The sequence below is a fragment of the Zootermopsis nevadensis genome, unplaced genomic scaffold (genome assembly GCF_977971745.1).
Source record: "Zootermopsis nevadensis isolate Lab colony 2312 unplaced genomic scaffold, Znev_1.0 Znev_ptg000012l, whole genome shotgun sequence".
Lineage (NCBI taxonomy): Eukaryota > Metazoa > Arthropoda > Insecta > Blattodea > Termopsidae > Zootermopsis > Zootermopsis nevadensis.
Window position 1 is genome coordinate 4,256,196 of NW_028259144.1, and position 21,017 is coordinate 4,277,212.

The 21,017-nt window shown below is 37.5% G+C and overlaps 1 long non-coding RNA gene across 1 annotated transcript in view; it reads left to right on the forward strand.

Annotated features, from left to right (window-relative positions):
- Window positions 1-21,017, forward strand: part of LOC110832624 (uncharacterized) — a 149,865-nt gene that overhangs the window by 128,404 nt on the left and 444 nt on the right. The window contains exon 4 of the long non-coding RNA XR_002543970.2: window positions 20,663-20,828. This is a non-coding gene — a long non-coding RNA (uncharacterized LOC110832624). The remainder of the gene's footprint in view (window positions 1-20,662; window positions 20,829-21,017) is intronic.

The following is a 21,017-nucleotide window of genomic DNA, read 5'->3' on the forward strand; positions in this document are numbered from 1 at the left end:
ATACAGACGAGTATAGGAGACAGGTACATAATGTGGTTCTATTTTTAAAACAACTCCATTTGCTTTTACTATCTTTGTTCCCTACGTCATCTGCAGCCAATGGTAATAAGCGTACGTTTTCATTGATGTGGGTTCACGTCATGACTGGATCAGTGCGTCTGACAGGTCATTCTCAGAAATGGAACGTGCTTTTCCGCTCCAATGGCGAGGCGATAAGAGTGAACATTTGAATTTAAGATTCTGCTCGTTAGGTTAGGAATATCTGGAGCATACTTACACCGCGAATATTATTGTTAATTGTGTTACTCTTAGATTTCTCGCAAATTTAATTATTCTCGGAATGTTTGTAACAGTAGTTGCTTCGTTTTTCTCTGTGTTGGACAGTCTTGTTTAGCTTCGAGCTCTGTAGATTCTTGACCAGCTGAGCATGTTGTTATCTTCTCAGAAATGACTCAGCTCCATGAATGTTTTTACATGATGTGTATTCGGTGTTCGCGAAATTTAGGTACATTCATACTCTCAACTTCAGATACTACTAATTCACATTTTGTTTTCATTAATAATAATAGCTGCTTTAAATATCAAACGCTGGCATGTTGTATAATGTTGACGAAGAATACACCATCGCCTTTTCTTTGCTTTTGCAATTAATATTTTTATTGTGTCGTTGAAAATTATACAAAAATATAAATACAATTTGTAGCTTAAGTGCAAGATTCACCCGCTAGTAGACGTAGGATACATCACACAACACAAAATCGAAAATGAACGTCTAACTACAGACATGCAGAGCATTATGAAGACAGAAATATCTACAAAATATACCTATAAATCAATAAATGCAATGCATCGAAATATATAACAGTTTTAAAATGATAAAAATGACGATATAAAGCCTGAAGATGATGTCATAAAACATCGAAACATGTCGTACAATTAATAATAAGCGCCATAATAAATGTAACATCATACTACGATAAAAGCGCCATAATATGACATAATATAACTTATTGTAATATTTTATACTACAGATGTTATAGTGTTATATAAATTTTAACAACAACATTTTAAATACGTTTGTGTATAGACTGTGATAATAAATATATATAAATACAATTATCAGCTCTTAGTTTGTTTAACGATGCTTTCGATATCTACGAATATGGGTGTATAGCTCTGAATAAAAATAATAATAATAAATAATTTAACATCCCTCATGATTAAATAAATCATGAGTTTCGGTGTTATATAACATGCCAGGAGTTTAGTAATGCACAGGCCTATATATATATGTGGATAACTATTAATTATGAAAATTAGACAACGCTGAGAACTGCGCCTACTGTGATAAGCCTAGAAGTAAATAGTAATTACTTCCCAACAGCAAACCTTGATTTGTTTTAAGGACAAAAGCGAAACATGTGAAAGTGGTACAACAAGCGAATGATTATTTTTACCTAGAACACATTTGCATTTGCCAAAATAATACGCCTGTATCCTTCCACGGAACGTAGATTCTCATCGTGTGTTTCTGAACATTGGTCTTACCTCCACCGAAAACATCGAGTTAGAAAGCAGTATTTAGATTCCTGTGGTACCATTTAGTAGCCTGCATTACGAGATATGTCTTTAAAGAAGTCGGAATAGCTTCCTGTTAGAATCCACTGTCGTAAGTAGTCCCGACTTCCTTGCAGCAAGACACTGACTGCCACAGGTCCAGTTACAGCATCTCATTTCCAGTCGCACTTCGTTCTCGTTTTCACTCTACATTAATCAACTGCTCGTGTCAGTATTCGTAAATCGTAGTAATTGAATGGACAACGAGACTGTTTCGTCACAGCAGTTGCTGTCCTATTGTGTGTGACTGACACGATTAACTTTTTCTTTCCAACTTAAGATCCCTACTGCGTTTGTTTATCCGGTGAATCCCATCTCGTTGGGCTGTTATCGTGTCACTAGCCATTCGACATACATGCTGTGCTTTGTATTGGAATAGTTCTACGTATCCTTCGCCTAATATGCAATCACACATTCTTGCAAGGTTGAACAAGGTAGACCCGTAAATCAAATATCCATCTTTAGACTTCCGAGGTGCACGAAGCTAAACCGTCACGATTAAAATTTATTTTCTTAATGATATGGAGATATCCCTCCTAATTATATTCTCAGTATCGATATTTCGTAGAAATTTTACATGCATTCCTACATACAGGGTGATTAAAAATTTCCTATCCGTCCATATTTATTTATTTAGTGTTCTGTCTGACGACAGGTCCATATGAACAGGATCCTTCCATCCTTTTCTCGGACTGGGACCTGTTCATATACGTTCTTGGCAGATGATCCAGAAGTGGTTTGCCATTGCCTTCTTCTGTGTGTGAATGGAGTAATTGATACCGGGGAAGCCCCCGGAGGAAAACTCCGTGTTGCCTGGACCACGGCCTTGCCCAACACAAGTTATAAATTCGGGCACCGACGGGAATCGAACCCGAGACCCCAGGATTACAAGGCCAGCGTTATAACCGCTAGACCACCTCATCTTATTATTATTTAGTGTTCTGTCTGAGGACAGGTCCATATGAATAGGATCCTTCCATCCTTTTCTTGGACTGGGACCTGTTCATATACGTTCTTGGCAGATGATCCAGAAGTGGTTTGCCATTGCCTTCCTCTGTGTGTGAATGGAGTAATTGTTGGGATGCCACGGAGAAACCGGGGAAGCCCCCGGAGGAAAACTCCGTGTTGCCTAGACCACGGCCTTGCCCAACACACCTAAGTAGCGCACGTGACGTGTGTCTGTGTGTCACGCTTCTAACACGTGTTGTTCTGACAAGTGCTCAGGGACATTGGAATAACCCTGTATTTATTCATTTAGAGACTCCGTTAGGTGTGTCCACGTATAAGTAAACACTTATCTTAAATAGATGAACAGAGAGTATGACTGTTTTTATCCGATGAGTGTACGAGGAATGTGTTCTGCAAATTGCATACGGTGTTGAGGCCAAGTGAGGTTAAAGCTAATTGCAAACCTTGACGTGTTGGCAACGCATTCTATATCCCCTCCGGAGTCCTGACCACGAGTAATGAAATACCTCGCAGTAGCTGAAATGAGATTGCATTCCGGATTGAAAACCGTTGCATTATTACTTACAAATTTAGGCATGTCATAAAGGTGGAGAGAAAGTTTATGGAACGTTCGTCTGACCCTACAGCCATGCTTGAATTTCAGTCCTTCAGAGATCACATCAGCACGCCCTGTGAAGTTGACTTGTATTATTTTATTGTTGGTAAGAAGCTACAAACTTTTGTCGGACACCATTGAGGAAGGGGCCACTTGGGAAACTTAGACGTAAATGGCACGCAATTAAAATTGATCCTAAACAAATTGAATGTGAAGATGTGGACTGAATTCATTACCTTAAAATAGGTCCAGTTCCGGACTTTTATGAACTAGGTACTGAACTTTGTAACTAGGAAACTTCATGAGGCAGAGTCCTTTTTGAGAAGCTAATAGCACGCTAAGTCAATTAAGAAATTTACTGTGTGTTAAAGAAACTGAATATTCATTATCGTGTTTACAAATACTTACATTTCACATTCAGTTGTATTAATGCGATACGCATTCCCACAATTTGCTTTCTTAATGCCCGTTTTAATATTATCCTCTTTTTAAACCTTTGTCTACCAATCTGTCTCTTCTTTTTAGGTATACCGATTAATGTCTTGTATGTGTTATCTCTAACCGATGCGTACTACATGTCCCACCCATCTCATTTTCCTCGATTTGAACACATTAATACTACTGGGAGATCAGTCAACATTATCAAATTCCGTGTCATGAGAATTTATCTGTCTTTATTAATGAAAAATTGCCAGTTCATTTTCGTAATCCTGCTTGTGTAAACGATATTCATGAATAGGGATTTTCCGCTGAAAAATGTTAGTAACACGTCGTCCTAATCCTCTCTATTATCTTGTGATATAGACATATTGTTTTCTTACCTCTGCCTTTCTACACAGAAATATTATTTACCTTTCTCTCGGCGTCCTTAAAATCTTTGTCATTTTCTTATTATTTATTTTTATCTTTGTGTTTCTCTTCCTTTTACCTAGGCTACCCTGTTTGCTGTTCTTTAGATTCTCGGTTTATTTCTGTTTAGTTCTGTTGAAAGAGGAACATTAGCTGTTTGAGATTGGTGCGTTACAAAATGATTGGTCTTAATCTTGCAAGGAAAACGTTTACTTTGATGTCTGCGTTTCCTTGGGCTTCAAAAGAGGGTAAATCCATGCAACAGAAGTAGTAAGGGTGGTGAATCCACAGGTCGTTATTTTACTTTTGAAGACATAATGCGTTTTATAACATGAAACCAACGGCAAGACTCCGCACTGTAACTACAGTGAGGGTAAAAAAAATGGGATTTTCCACACTGTCCGTAGTAAATGAGGCCCAGTGTACATGCATTGTGAAGAAAATAGACATTTCAACAAGGCATTGACACTTCGGAAGCGTTTATTTTGAAAGAAACTTGCAGAAATATTCTCTCTGGCATTATTACGTGAAGTTTAACTATTTGTCGTCACACTGCGAAGGATAATGTTGAAGGGTTGTCATGTTAAAAGGCATAGAATCTAATTATCTATAAAATATCTACATTCTTACAGAAGCCGGCTTTCAACTTTCGGCCTGTGGTTCTCTGGATTGTGACCCCCGTCTTCAGGTTGCACCCTTAAAGATGGAGACGTTGGTAACCAGTCACAAGTCCACGCGTAGTCACAAGCTTTGGGTTGTTTTTAAAAGATTCGATGCTTTTAAGTTGTCAGATTTCTTTACCTTTCATAAATAACTTTCCATATATTTAATTCGAAACTGCAATAAATTATCCTCTTCTAATATAATGCTATTACTTTTCGCCTCGTAACTTCGTTATTCTTGCCACTTCTAAAGCATTTATTCGCTTCATATCGACTTCTTTTCTGTTGCCTTGGTTTCAGAGACGGAATTTGGTAATAAGATTATATTCCGCCGTCACCACGCTACTTACTTAGACTTAGCCTTATTTAAGTTGTAATTCTTTATTGGAACATTTTATAATCCCTGATTTTCTTCAGAATCAGACGCGGAATTATTCCTACCAGTTGTGTTGACTTTCAAGTGTCCCTCTGTCTGACCCGGTGATGCATCCTTGAGCAGTCGAGTCCCTCCCTCAGTCAGCGAGTTCTACGCCTCCCGCACAACCTGAAGGTCCATTGCTGAACTCACAAAAGCTGGCCACTGGTTCATATTCTGAGTCACATGATTCGAATTCATGTTCCCACACACTATTTCGTTGAGATTATTTTTAATATTATCTTCAAATCTAAATCTGCCTCCCATGCAGTCTCTTTAATTACAGTTTTCTCCGGCTTCCGCTTAGTTCCTCGTGTTTGAAGCCGGATATTCTCCTAAGCACCTGGATCTCAAAATCTTAAGCTGTGTTCTTAAGATAAGAGACGGAATTTAATTTGCTCTTAATTATTCATGAAAGGAAACTGGACTTTTCTGTTCCATGTTTAGTGACCCGCGTATGAAAATAATACAATATGGTACAATATACACTTCAGTGACTCACGAATATAAGTGTTCATTCCACAGAGGCCAGCTTAGATGATTGCGAACAAGTTTCCTTTCCCCTAGAGGGGCTGGAATTTACGTGGGGCCTAAAAACTGCAAGCTTTAAATCACATGAGCACTACAATCAACTCTTCTTACATTCTTGTTGTTAAACAGACAAAAGCGGGACATATCTCGGTCTTTGTCTCAAGTATTTAATTCTGTATTCGTTGCTTTTCACAAGAGCTTATACCAGCCTCGTCTATCTGTATCACCAGCGCTGAGTTTCACAGGGTCGGAAGATTGGGAACTGCGTAATGCCGTCTGTTTCCACATCAGTTACCTCCTTTCTTCCTTCCAACAGGAGAAGGCTAGTCACAGAATTAGTACGGGCTTAGATCTAAGAGCGGTCTCTGTCAGGTTCTATTACGCTCCATAAATCAGTGTCGCAAATTAGTTTTAGTGGTGGACGAACTTGGAACAGTTGCCAAGGACCAAACATTGTTCATCATTGCGTCAATCGCTGTAATGAACGTGGAAACACCAACACAGCTGTTTGCTAACCACGTGGGACAGAGAAGAAGAATGTCTCGTTAACTAGAAGCAAGCAAGATTTCCGCATTTTTTCTCCAACCTATCATCAGCTTCGTGTGTAAATTACAATTATATGAAAAAGATTAGTTTGGTAATGAAACATCATAAATTCAGAATCTGTCAACATTGTGACCTGGTTTCATTGCCACACCAGAACTTAGCGTTTCGAATATAATAATTATCACCATTAGCTGCGTTCATTGTTTCTTGGCCTGTTTTGATTATTCATATATTTATCAGGCCGGCCGCAGCTGGGACCGTGGGTTCGAGTCCCACTCAAGGCATGGATGTTTGTCCGCGCCTTTCTGTGTTTGTATAGGTAGAGGCCTTGCGTCTGGCTGATCACTCATCCAGGGAATCCTACCATTATCCAAATAGTTCAAAATGAATAAATAAAAAAACCTCGACACCTACGAGATGAGAGAAAGAAAGAAAGAAAATATATTTAACAGCATTTCCAGTGTTTCTATGTTAAATAATATAGAACATTTGTTCTGTGTGATGGTCTTCTACTTTACCTTCGTATTATATACGTAATTGAACGTCGAGGTCTGGCAATTAAGACGCCAGATTCCTATTTAAGAGATTCACAAATCGTATCTCCCTTTTAAGACTGTATTCAAGTAATATTTCTGTCCATGTAGAGGGACTGGTGATATTCGCAATTTCAATGCCTTTATTAGTAAAGCCTTACATTTTACGACTCTCTATAATCTATCTTGTAACTGAGATTTTACTTTTTATAGCAACCTTTTCAATTAAAATTTATAGTTTATATTCATATTCCTTATTAAAATTCCACAGAAGTCAAAATTTTTACCATGGAGACTTGGAGGAAGCCGGAGGAGAATAACTTGAGCACGAATTCTAGGTCTCGTAAATTATTACTCAACTGGAAAATGACTCTGCAATTGAACTTCGGAACAAATATTAGCTCAGCGTATTGGAAATCCCATTTCGTGCGTTTACCACCTCGATCACATGCAATTTGGCAATTAAACAGGCTGTGGGAGGCACAGATCAATTAGTTGCTACATGTAGGTCTATATGACTGGCTATAAGCAGACGATAGGAAATCATTGCGGTTGTACCAATGGAAAGAGTGTAAAGCTGGGGCCAGACAAATCTTTTGGAAATCTGCGTGAGAAAGAGGTGGATTCTAGGAAATGAGAAGCAGAAGACATGGAAGTGAAACAAACAGGAAGGTACTTAAATTCCGCAATTGTCAAATACTTAGTCTCTCTTAAGTGGCATAACTGAAAACATCCTTTAAACATATTAGGCTCTGTGCAAGCTCTGATTCTATTTTGCCAGACCAAGTAAGGTTATTGAATAAAATTTTTGGATATTATCCATCGTCTAGTAAATATAAAACGTAAAACGACGTTTCGGAGATGGGACTCTATCTCCGGAGATAGGGATTAGCTCTATCTAGTGGGCCCAACTGTGTAGGAACCTGAAGACGGAGATAGAGTCCCATCTCCGAAACGTCGTTTTACGTTTTATATTTACTAGACGATGGATAATATCCAAGGAAATTTTTATTCAATTGACTCTTCACCATCGTCAAGAAGTTTTAGATTTGATATACAAGTAAGGTTATAATGCTCATTTTCCTACTAATTACAATCACTATTAACCAGAACACGTTTAGTTTGTAACATACAAAGCGTTTTGTTCAAAAACTTTCTTATACAAAATGCCTGTTCCTTCCTTATTTCCAACTTATCTTGGCTCGTGTTCAGAATGGTATTAAATGCTACGGACACCTACTGAATAGCAGATGAAATATTAAAATCACAATGTAAGAAGAGTAAATTCATGTTAAGGGAGGAATTCTTTCGTGAATAATTCTTTATTTCTGTTCCATTGGGCAGACTGTTTGTGCATAAAAAAACAGAGATACCAGCATGTGGGATGTAAAATATAAAATATTATGAACAGATTGTTTTCTAAACGAAAATCGCTACTCACATTTCCTTCTGTACAAATTAAATTATATATTTTATAAGAAAACTTTTATTTTGCGTGTGTGTGCGCGCGCGAGCGTATAAATTAACGAGTTTTCTTTCCCAGTCACCTTCATTGCTGTTGTTTCTTTAACGGAAATGCCTGCGGTCGACAGACGGATTAGCAGAAACTTCACTTGTTCAATTCATCCACGAGGCAGAATTCCTTTCACGAGAAAGCTCATCTTCATGTAGTCCACCCTGTTCTTACAATCACGGCTTTTGCGTTATAAACATTAAATTTGGCGTGAATACAGTTATGCCGCCATGAAATAGAACATTAACTCCATAGATCAGATTCCTACTTTGGTTAAGGATAAAGTTTCAGCGTCTTATGCGAAAATTAATAAATTCTAAATTTTTATTCGATACCACATAATAAACTGTCAAATCGTACGTTATCCTTTTATACTTACTGATTCTTTCTTCTCACATACCATTTTAATTGAAGTGTATTGATTAATTTTATATTATAAAAGATTATTTGTGATAATCTGTAGTGTAATCTCTTGTAAAGACATATAAACATTATTAACTCGAACCTAAGTCTAGCACATGTGATGGAGATTACCATTACGTCAAACCTGTAGATTAGAAACGAAAATATTTTGAGTTGCTTAAAGGTATGAAATACGATGAGATATTAGGGCTCTTTGCATTATTGTGTCATTGCCTAAAATTGTCCCCTACTCACAGTATTTATATGCTGTCATCCTGTTTTGTGTTCACTCGGCTCATTGACGCAGTTTGGGGACATACTGTCTTTGTCTCCCTTTGGATTTGTAACTCGTTAGGAGGCAGAGTTGTGTTGAAGAGTAGTTAAAGCCCAGGCATTCCGTGTAATCAATTTGGCATTTAGCCTCTACACCCGCTGCGTAATATTATGTAGTAATTCGTAAATCCTGTGACTGTTTAGTTTCCATAATTACAGAACACTGGACTGTCCAGGAAGTAAATAAACACTGTTTTGCTTTACTGAAACAGGAACACATGAATTAAAGATACGCTTTCGAATTAACAGAAAATGTATTAAGTATTCTAAAATGTAGCTGTTATAAATATGATAATGTGACGTAAAGAAGGAACATAACATTGAGGTATGGTACGTTAAACTGTCACCGCAAGATACAAAAATGTAAATGAAAAATGGTTGACACCCTCTTCCATGGTTATACAAACAGCTGGCTTAAAATATGTAGCCGAAATACGTAGGTAAACATAAAAGAAACATTATAATTGTGATTAGACGAACAAAACCGAATAATTAATTTAATATTTGATTCACAATATGACGCAATTATACTATCTTAGAAACATTAAAAATTAAAGTCAAAAATGTGTACATTTTTGTGTAATAATTTATAGATATAAGAGTGCGTATTTGAAATTGTACAAAAGTATTAATCCAGTGTCAGTGCAGGAGAGGCAGAATGCGAGGAAAACAGACGTAGGAGAATATCAGCTTCAGGAATGGGAACTTTCAGACCTTTGGCTTGTTAATGCATTTGTAAACAGATAAATGAACACTTAATTAGGGAAGAAGTTTGTAGCCAGTAAAAGAGCTGATGAGATTACATCACTTTATGTGGACCAGTATTGAAATAGTCATATATGAGATGATAATGTTGCGTCATATTGTGTTGAATATATACTTGTTCAATTTTATCAGTCTAATCACAATAAAATATTATTATTAAATATTACAATTAACATTTAAATATTAAAAATATGATATTTATATATATTTAATAATAATATTTTATTGTGATTAGACTGATAAAATTGAACAAGTCATATATGTTGTTCTGGGCAGAAAAATTCGTATTTTTTTTTTTATAAATCTTCTAAATGAGACTTTAGAGCACGTTCTCAGCCTTGCTACATACTTTTACCATCTTATCGTCAAAATTGATCGGTACCCGGGATATTCCAGCCGGTGCAGTTACTAGGCTACGTGCTGGACAACCGGGGTTCGATTCCCGACAGGATTTTTCTCTCCGCCGCAAAGTCTCTGGCGCCCAGTGACCCTCCTATCCGATAACTCTAAGATGCTTTCCTCGGGTATGAAACGGCCAGAGCGTGAAGCTAACCAGTCGCATCCATTTAGTGCAGGTTAAGAATGGGTCTCCATGGCGTGGTGATTAGTTTCGCACCTGGGGCAAGTTCGCCATTACCTTCACCTTCACCTTTGCCTCTGCCAAATCCATCACCTGACAAAGTTTAAACATGCTGACAACGTGGGGAACCACACCCTCGTTTGATTCAGTTCAGACGCACTTCAACTTCGCCTTTATTGGCTTCCCTCGTCAACACGATACGCGCTCTGTACCACTTCCACTTACTTTACTATGGGTCTCAGTTGTAATTCATTGGGGTCAATGCTGGCTACGGGAATTCTGAACAAAGAGACTTGGGCGATAAATTTGCAAAGAGACACATGAACGAGGGTGTGTTTGGAACGTTTTGTGACCTTCGCCCTGCACTCCGACGTATTACTTCTCTGGGTTGAGATCTTCGTTTATGGGGTCACAAACCCTGCGCGAGTCCTCGTCCTCTAAGTCTTATGATTGATGATAGTAGCAAAATCCATCGTGGGCGCCATCGTTGTTCTGTTCAGTTCATTTAGTGTTTTATGTGTTTGGTGTTATATTTTGTTAATTTTTTAATGTTTCCTTTTTCAAACGCACGCGTTTCGATGCTTAAAGGTGCCATCTTTATAGAGTCCTTTGTTACATACGAGTAATATAGTAGGCGCACGTGATGTTTCACACGACGAAACACGTATATCCTGCAAATAGTACTGAATGTCGCATAGACCTACAAACATAACTCAATATTGTTTAGACTGGTTTATAACATAAAGTAAAATCGATATGTAACATTCTCACAACGAGGTATAACTTGTATATTATATAAGACCGTTTGCTACAAGTTTAAACTTCACTTATCGATCTTCACTCACTTTTCTCACTTTTACAGTTTTAATATGTTTACGTAACTTCAAGCTTGCATAAGCTACAGTCACGTTATTTTTCATAGAGCTCAATATTTACGTCACTTGCCCAAGGCTGAGGCCTGTAAGTTATATTTTTTGTAACGTATAAAAATTTAATAAAGCAAGATTTTAACATCGAAAAGTTCTAATTATTGTTAAGAATTAGACGAAAATTTTGAAACAAAATTATAATTCTGGAAAAGCGGATTGTGAACAAATATAAATAAATATTTAAAATATGTAAGAGGCCTTACCATAACACTACGAAATGTGTGAGAGGACTCAGAATATAAAATTATTCTGAGTTAGAACAGGCCACAAAGTTAGACGCTAGAAAAACGATTTAAGATTAAATGTTGTGGAATACTGAAACTTCCTTTGCGGCACCAATTTAGAAGCGCACTACTCCGATGACGAGCTTAGAGACTGGGGTCTGAAAACACACGGAGTTGCAAAAACCTTTGTGTGGTTAACTCTTAGCTTGAATGTTGTGGTTTGAAAAACTGAGTGTGGAAAACAGTTTTAATCAAGAAATAGCTTGACTCTTGTTTTAAAAAAGGCGCATTGGGGTTAGAATGTTTCCTGTAAACTGCTTTGGTGTCATTGTCTCAAAATTCAAACGAATACTCGCATGTGCTGGGTTCAGTGTTTACATTACGGGCCGACGCCTCTGTATTTTACGCACGACTGAAATTATAAATCTCTGTATAAGCAGCTCCATGGAGTAGCGTCATTCTTCAGAAACTAATAGTTATTTGGTAAACAAATTCCCTGTTTCTTATAAAATCCGAAGGTTCATTACCATCTTCACAACATTCCATCTTATCCTGAACCACATGAAACCACTCCATATCCCCACATTTTATATATTTAAGGTCTATTTTAATATTATCCTCTCATTTACGTTCAGGTCTCCCATGTGGTTTCCTCCTCGCAGGTTTTCCAACAAATTTTTTTTGTGTATTTCTGGTGTCTTCCTTGTGTTCTTTATGTCCTATTGATTTCAGTGTCTATTTCATAGAATTTCAGTTGCATCAACTGGCCTCGCCAATTTTTCAAAATTATAGAAAGGAAATAAATGTTTAGGCAATACAAAATGTGGGCTTTCATATTTCTGTTGAAAGATAACATAAAACGGGGTGACACTGTATAAAAATATTAAACGCAATTAATAGGACTGAGAACACACGAAATGCCTCTTATTTAGTACCTGAACAGCGACTTGGTCTGTTGTTCACTGTGTTATTTAACGACGATGAAACAATTGAAGATCATTTGGTTCCGAATAAGTTTGTGGGATCAGGAGACACATCGGGATGAAACTTGTAATGGTGGAATCCCAGTACTCAGCCATTTTAATGACTAATGAATTCCATGAGAGTAAAAAACAGGATTATAATGAAAGTAAAATGAAATTCATCTTCTTTACTAATGCCTGTTCTTCGTAACGTAGGCACACTCAGACATTCAGGATTGGAACAGTCAGCACAGGGATTCAATTAAGGCAAGCAGAATAGCTTTAATTAAGATCAATGCGACTCTAGAAGTGTGAATTACAAGCCTGGAACGTGAAATTGTAATAAGGTGCAAGTTGACAAAAAATGCTAGTACAAAAATGTGTTTCCACGAAATTCATCTACCTTCAAAATAATGAAGAAGAATTGTTTGCAGCCCTGATGAGAGGTCAGAGATGGTCCCCGAAACGTAACGTTTAAGCAACTGAACCAAATGTTAGACCGAGTAGAGTTTATTAATGTTCGTATTTGTCGCATATGCGCTGTTGAACAAAAGTCCCGCCCTCCCCTTTCACATTTTAATTTCTAGAAGATGAATTTCAATTGAATTTTTTATTTGTCAAGCTAATTGCTCTCGGGATAACTGCAAATTAAAACTATGAAATATTCAATTAAACTTCCGGGCCACAGTTCATGTATTTATAACAAAGAATATCGCTCAATACGCGACACATGACATTTGTTTCATAACAGAAGTGAAAAGTGCTGTTCGCAGGCAGTCCGAATACTGTGAGATTTAGTCTAAACTTCATTCAGAGTCACGCTGGCCTTGTAATCCTGGGGTCTCGGGTTCGATTCCCGGCGGTGCCCGAATTTATAACTTGTGTTGGGCAAGGCCGTGGTCTAGGCATCACGGAGTTTTCCTCCTGGGGCTTCCCCGGTTTCTCCGTGGCATCCCATTCACACACAGAAGAAGGCAATGGCAAACCACTTCTGGATCATCTGCCAAGAACGTATATGAACAGGTCCCAGTCCGAGAAAAGGATGGAAGGATCCTGTTCATATGGACCTGTCGTCAGACAGAACACTGTAAAAAAAAAGTTCACTTTGCGGGGTTTCTACCATTTACCTCAGCGTATTACATAACGGGGGGGGGGGGGGGGAATCTGCTCACTTCAAATGGTACGAATAAACGCTTTAGAAAATAAAATTAAACCGATTTAATGACCAGCCCCCCCCCCCCCCCCTCACCTGATGTCCTGACGCACGAGATTTTGATAGCTCATATTGTTCTGCTTCACGAGGTACATTGGCGCCTTTATAATCACAAGCAACTTAACAGCCCAGAATGCAACAGTTTCACCATAAACTAAAGGTGAACTATCACTTATGCTGATATACACAAAGTAACATTGCTAGTGTATTAGAGGGAAATAACATGAGCTATAGCACACAATAAATAGCATCACTGAGTTGAAACTTATCTTTTCAGCAGAACAGGTTATATAGTGATATTTTAAGTTCTCACGGGGGGGGGGGGGGGGGCAAGTTTGATGAAGATTATCTTCTGGGATATTGAACCGTGTAGTCTAATACAAATTTAAATAATTGTTAAGTTTATTTTAATATATATTTTATCTCTTTTTCCTTTAATGTCATTATTTAAATTTGTTTTCCTGTACTCATTTTACAAGTTGTGTTTTACTGCCTATTTCTCATGTTTCTACACCCCCCCCCCCCCCCCGACAAGGCTGAGGTCACACAACACTTCCATCGACTCCCTTAACCTCTGACCCTCGCCCATTGGTCCAGCCAAACTTTTGTCTTGTCCGATCTTCTAGTACATCTTAACCCGCTTTTGCTCTGGCGTCTTACTCATCGCCTTGATGATGGAGGCATAAAACACCTCTGAAACGGATTTTTTCTGAATAGCTGAATTTATGCGAGGCTACATGACGAGATATCACAGAAGACAGTCATGTTGATGTTATATCGTAAAGATTATAGTAAATTATAGGACTTTTAAGGAACAAATCTGCCATACCCCCTTTCAGGACACTTCCCATAAATTTCATGCAGGAACTGACAAAATCCCCATGGGCTGATAAATAGACTTCGTGATTGAGAACCGAACCCCGGACCTTTTTTACAAGAGGTACAAGTGCTAACATCAGCATCGAATGTTTATATTCGGGAGGTCCGGTCTACAAAAATGGACCTAGAATCAAACAGTCGACCTACCGTGAGGTTATATTCCACGCAATTTATCGCCGAGTGTGTGAAATACACAAATGTTTCATGATTTGTCTTTCATCTAGTATTTTCGTTACCATTACGTGGTGTTGTGCATATCAGCTGCAACGCTCTGTGAAAATGGTTAGAAAGCCATTTTCCTCCGCAAATTGGTAATTTTATGGGTTCATGATCCCCAAATCACATACCAAATTTTAAAATTACTGAAGTCCTTAACTTTTTTTTTCGATCAGCGTCAGCTTATAAAGTTTCATCTTAATGTGGGGAAAATGTAGATAAGTCTTTGATAGGTATTCGAAAGGCAACGTGATATAACGAAGTCGGCACATAAAGAACCTGCTAGATGTCACTGGGGAGACGGCGAAGACCCACACTGGATTTTAGATTCAAATAATAAGAAGAAGAAGTTGTCACTGGACGCAGAATATACTTCGAAGTAAATTCAGTTAAATTTTAAATATGACTTAATGTATTTACACGAGCATAAGGAACACTTTTATGCAGAGGGTCTGATTTAAATTGAGGTGGTAGATTGTAAATATACCAAGTGTTTAGATATTATAAATAATTTTATATTTATGGCTAACTCTTTATATTTATCGTTTATTGACTTAAACTTTTCAAGCCCATCTGCAAGTCCGATGGACTTTCGCACAGTTTTTAAAAAAACAATTCAAAATAGATCAGCGAAAAGCTTAGGAAGTTGCTTCTTTACGTAAATCGAATGTAAATTTGTCGTTCACGCCTAAATTAGACTAACAAGTAGTATTGTGTATTGGAAGACGGTTTTGCGGGCCTACACAAAATATTCCAGAAGAAGGCGTTAACTTTTGAATCGATAGTTTCATGTTTCCGTACACTGCATGCTGGACAGTGGCTATGATCCCGGGTGGAAATTCTCAATTGCAAATTCAATTCGGGCTACACAAAACACGATGGCGAGCCGCATGTTGAGAACCCCTGCTTTATAAATTCTCTTTGAACTTGGCAAGGCTATTTAGTTCGTTAATATGGTGGATTTAACATCGGTTACAGTAGGGCTTTCTAAATAAGACCCTTGGACTTCCGTAGTAGAAGTAAGGGCTTATAACGGATGTTAAGCTGAACTGCACAACTTTAAAAAGTCGAAGGAATTGAACATTCTGCACAGGAAATTTTTAACAGTAAAAGTACTTTGTTACATGTTTTGACAAGCTATCGAGTACTCTGAAGAGGCGAAAGAATTATAGAAGAGACATGTGGCACTGAGGCCGAAGTTCGAACTCGTCCAGGAAAATGTTGTCACCGCGTTGAAGTCGATCGAAGTTGACAGGGTGAGTGTGTCAATGTTCGAGTGCACCATTAATCTCTTCTCTTTTTTTTTTTCCCATCTGGAAATCATCTTGGCGTCTGTAGAGGTCTGACACTTACCTCATCTCACAACTGACAAAGCAGAAATACTGGGAAGGTTCTTGATTGGATTGGTGCATGATCCTTTGCCATTATATTTTCTGAGAAAAATGAAAAACTAGAATAAAATGCATTGTAGAAAGTTTATTCGTCCATTAATAATGTGTAATCTACTAGAAGCAGACGTGTTAAAGGGCACCGGCTAAGCCGTGGCTTTGTCTGTATTCTTATCTGTTGTAAATAAGTTCGCTCAGAAAAGTAACGAATTGAGATATTTGAATTTTTTTAAATATTTAAAAAGTTAAAATTAATTTCCTAGATTTAATTTTTAAATTATCATTTGGATTTATAAATTTTAAGAGACTTACAATATTCATACATTGCTTAAATTACAATTTGTAAATTTTCGATATATTCTGAATGTTAGGAAATTATGACGTAATCGATGACGTGCACTAGGACGCTAATTATAGTCTGCTTCGTATACGTTGTATGCCTGTGACGTGAATGTTTGCAAAACTCGTGACTTTTTGCTGCACTCTGTAAGGCTTCTGTAATCGCAGGAGTACGAGATTACTATTCGATATGGAAAGTTTTGTGCTTGTGGTAATTTGTGTTCCTTAAATTTGCAAACAAACTGAAATATGTTTAAAAATTTAAAAATTTCCAAACCTGTCGAAACGTGCCCATTTCTACACGATTAATAAATTACACGGGAAACCAGACATGTTTTTGAACAATCAGGTCTTGTGATTTTACTTTAAGACTTAAAGAAACTTTATTACTTTCATGTGTTTGTATATAAACCAGCTGGAAAGTATGAATGCAGAAATAACACGGTAAAATAATAATAGCCTTGAATCGGATGTTCTGCAGGTATTTATAAGGAGGTTTCTTTATGAAGACGGCGTGCGTAACTCCCACTTAAATTGCTGTTTCCTCTCAGAAATCAAATTTCTTACGACTTCAATGTGGGCAGTTACATTCCTTGAGAACTTGCATTCGTTGCTATTCTTGAAGTTTATTTATTTCAGCCTATATTGTTAATACGTCTGTAATGAATATATAAACAAAAGTTAATGAACCTGTAAGATTTGAGGTTTTCACAGCGGTGAGTACGAAGATTTCTGTCTTCTGGGTTGTTGCGCTGTGCTGTGATAAATATTCATCGCCCTGATGACGGAAGCAGTATGACCTCTGAAATGTTGGTTAACATCGACCAGACTTCACAGCGCAACAACCCAGAAGACGGAAATCTTCATACTCTGATGACGGAGGCAGTATGACCTCTGAAACGTTGGTTAACATCGACCAGACTACACAGCGCAACAACCCAGAAGACAGAAATCTTCATACCCATCGCCCTGATGACGGAGGCAGTATGACCTCTGAAACGTTGGTTAACATCGACCAGACTACACAGCGCAACAACCCAGAAGACAGAAATCTCCGTTTATAAACCTGTAGATCATAATATATAGAACTATAGTTTTACCATTTGTTTTTCATGGGAATGTTACCTGCCTGGTGTCTCATGTTAAGGGAATAACAAATATTGAGGGTGTTTCAGAACAATGTATTGAAGAGAATACTTTGACCTATGATGGTTAAACTTTCTGTAGGATAAAGGAAACTTTATAACGAAGGTTTCTATAATTTGTACTCTTCATATATTATTAGGATGATAAATTCAAGGCAGATGAGTTGAATGAGGCATACATCATGCATGGGGAAGTGGGAAATATATACAACATTTCAATCGGAACGACTTGAATGGAAGATACCGCTTTGAAAGACCTAGACACAGAAGGGAGGAAAATGTTAAATTGATTTTAGGGGTATACAGTGTGAGAGTGTGGGCTGAATTTAATTAGCTCGGGATAGGAAATATTGACGGGCCATAATGAAACTTTGGGTTCCATGAAAAGTATTGAATTCCTTGATGTGCTTTGCTGCTGTCATCATCCTCCAATAATACTGCTCGTTGGATTGCAACCGATCACCACGACTCTTGAAATGCCCAGTGAAAAAATATGTAACAAATACCGGAACATTTATTTCAATACCATTATATTCATCGTTGAGCATAAAAAATAATGTTATTGTGCTGACTGAGAAGAGATGAGAGTTGCAAAATCCTTGGATTTGCAGTTTGCTTCTAACTATTATTTATAATTCCCCTCCTCTGTTCGGAAGTTATGGCGCATATCCGTGCGTCTGATTTTTTTTGTTCGCCCGTTGATGTTCCATCAATGCCTGCATGCATAAATATGGCTTCCCGCGTCATATTTCTTTTGTTTAATGATAAATTGCCACACTGTGGATGCCGCGGTCCACTTCCCTCACAATGAAGTATGGCTTCAAGCTATAGGACAAGACTGACTAACTTTTGGAATTACTGAGGTCGCTGTTGATTCATGCTTTTAAAGGATTAAATAATGTTCTGTCGGCATTGGCCAGAAACGAGTATAGGGGCGTGATGGTCGCAGGAAAATTTCTGATTTATATGCCGAAGCGTTGAAATGTACTTTTAGGTATACTCATTGGCAAATTGTTCCAGAGCAGAGAATTCAGAACTTATTCTGCAAACACTTATTGATTGATGAACCCCGTTATAAAGGGTTGAATGTCCAATGCCTTGGAATTTTAAATTATTACAACCGTTACCTACTCTTGTTTGAAAACATTGATTATTTTGTAATAAACTGGTGACTACCTCTGGTGACAATGCAAAAGCCTCCTCCGGCCCCCCCCCCCCTCACATAATCCTATTTATCAACGTTCCTAATGCATGCAACAGACCAGACCAGACATTGCCGTTAAAAATTCGGCCCATAGTAGGGGCTTAACATCTTGCCTGAACTCATAGTAAACAATTCAACTTAAAATAACCGAAGGCACATTATCAATAATATTAGAACCCCTAATTGGTCCTAAAAAAGCCACTTCCTCCCAGTCCACGAATAACTAAGTTCGCCTAAATAATGTTCTAAAACTTCAATTTTTACCTCAGAGAAAACACAAGGCGTCTTTATTATGACAATCAGTTAGATCATATTGCTTAGGGAAATAACCAGTTTATTCTGTATCATACGAAACTGATAAATGTATTCTGTGAACAAGATACTGGGTAACTGAATGTAAAAACAGGCGGTGAGTCTGCATGTAGTTACCATTGTGCTTTAAAGGTCCTAAAGAACCAATGTATCAAATATATCTTCTTATTGAATTTCCAGCTGCCCATTCGTGAGTAAGATTTCCTGATAGTTTTGCATACATTTCTATTTTTATCATTAACTGCGTGTCTAAGATTTTGTTTCCTCATTGGCCTTGATAATATTACATGAAAACTACAGACCTAACCTAAATTGGGCAGTTTCTTTTCATGAATTCATTGTTTTCCACTTCTAGTAACGCCTCTTTGTACTTCCAGGTATTTTCAATTTCTGCTTTTTCCACGAAGTAGAAGGTATTTCAGAGCATTCATTCCGTACGAAAGGGTTTTATACTATCTTGTTACAGTTGTCACTAACTCCAAATCGTTTAACACTTGGTTCTTTCATTCTCTTTTGTGACACATTACATGGCTTTGATATAGCTAGTCAGCGTGTTGAAGTGTCTGCAGTAAAATTACTTAAGATTTAATTATCCTTATAAAAAGGAAAACAACAGCCTGGTATATAAACAGAGGGTGAATATATAATTAAAATTCTATTAATTTCTATTTTGAAGTTCCGGTGGTATGTTGACTTGGACTCGATATTGTATTATAGGTCAAGTTGTTTCTTAATTCCATTGTACAATTCCTTCTGCATAAATTGCAAAAACATGTCATATTTCTGAAAATTGAAATTGATAGATGTTGCAAGAATCAAGACTGCCTTCTCTCCATTTATTTTGGACATCCATAGCGCTCCTTCGAATTCTACCAATGTGAACAAAAGACACTGTGTGGTTCCACCTAGAAAAAGACAAAGTATGAAAATCGAAGCATGAAATTCATCATTTCATGTAAGCACCTTTCTGTAATTGAATGAGTAACCCCATTATGTTTATACTCAATGTAAAATGTTTTCTTTTAGCTCTTTCACTAGTCAGCAGACTTTGTACTGGCCATTTAGACATGTCTTTGATAAAGAAAGTGAATAAATAACCACAATATGAGATACAATAAATTACATTGTTTGCTATGTATGGTGGTCTTTTGGGTTTGGATAGGTGGTTACCAATATTTTATAGCCACCTACAAGTCACAGAGTCAGAACCCAAAGACTACAGAAACTAAGAACATAATTTCTTTGAGATATAAATGGAAAACCGAATAAAAAACTGTAAGCGAGACCAAGCAAGGAAAGGCATAAAATAGATTAGCAAAAGATGGACAGATTCAAGACATGCTGATGGGGGGATAGACGTGAATGCAGGAAGCTCTGTCATAAAAAGGCATACCACGGTGGAAATATTGGTAGATGACCGTAACATCACAAATAAAAAAGATTGTTTACGCAAAAGAAAATGTTGGATTTAAGAAGTAATCATAATTTCCAAGTTCAACATTTTTGTTGCCTTACGATAATGTTTCGCTCTTTTCTTACAGACTTCCGAGGCATGCAGATCACCGTTCCTATGGGCGCATGCTATGTACAAGTACTACTTTGTCAATAAGTCAGTGGTCCCCCAAGAAGGCTACACTTGCAGTTACCAGAGATGATCAGGCCAAGACTGAGGCAATCCTTAATGAAGCCTAGTCTAAGATAAACATGGTAAAGTTTACTATTCTTAACTTATTTTCTTAGTACACATCCTAGGATACTGTAATTGTCAGACAACTCAATGTGCGGGTGATGATCTGGAAGCAAAAATGCAACTATCTGAAGAATGCATGGATCATGCAGTTTGGCCTTTGGTGAAAGGGAGTGCTGAAATAAATCTGCTGAGACCTACAAAACAGC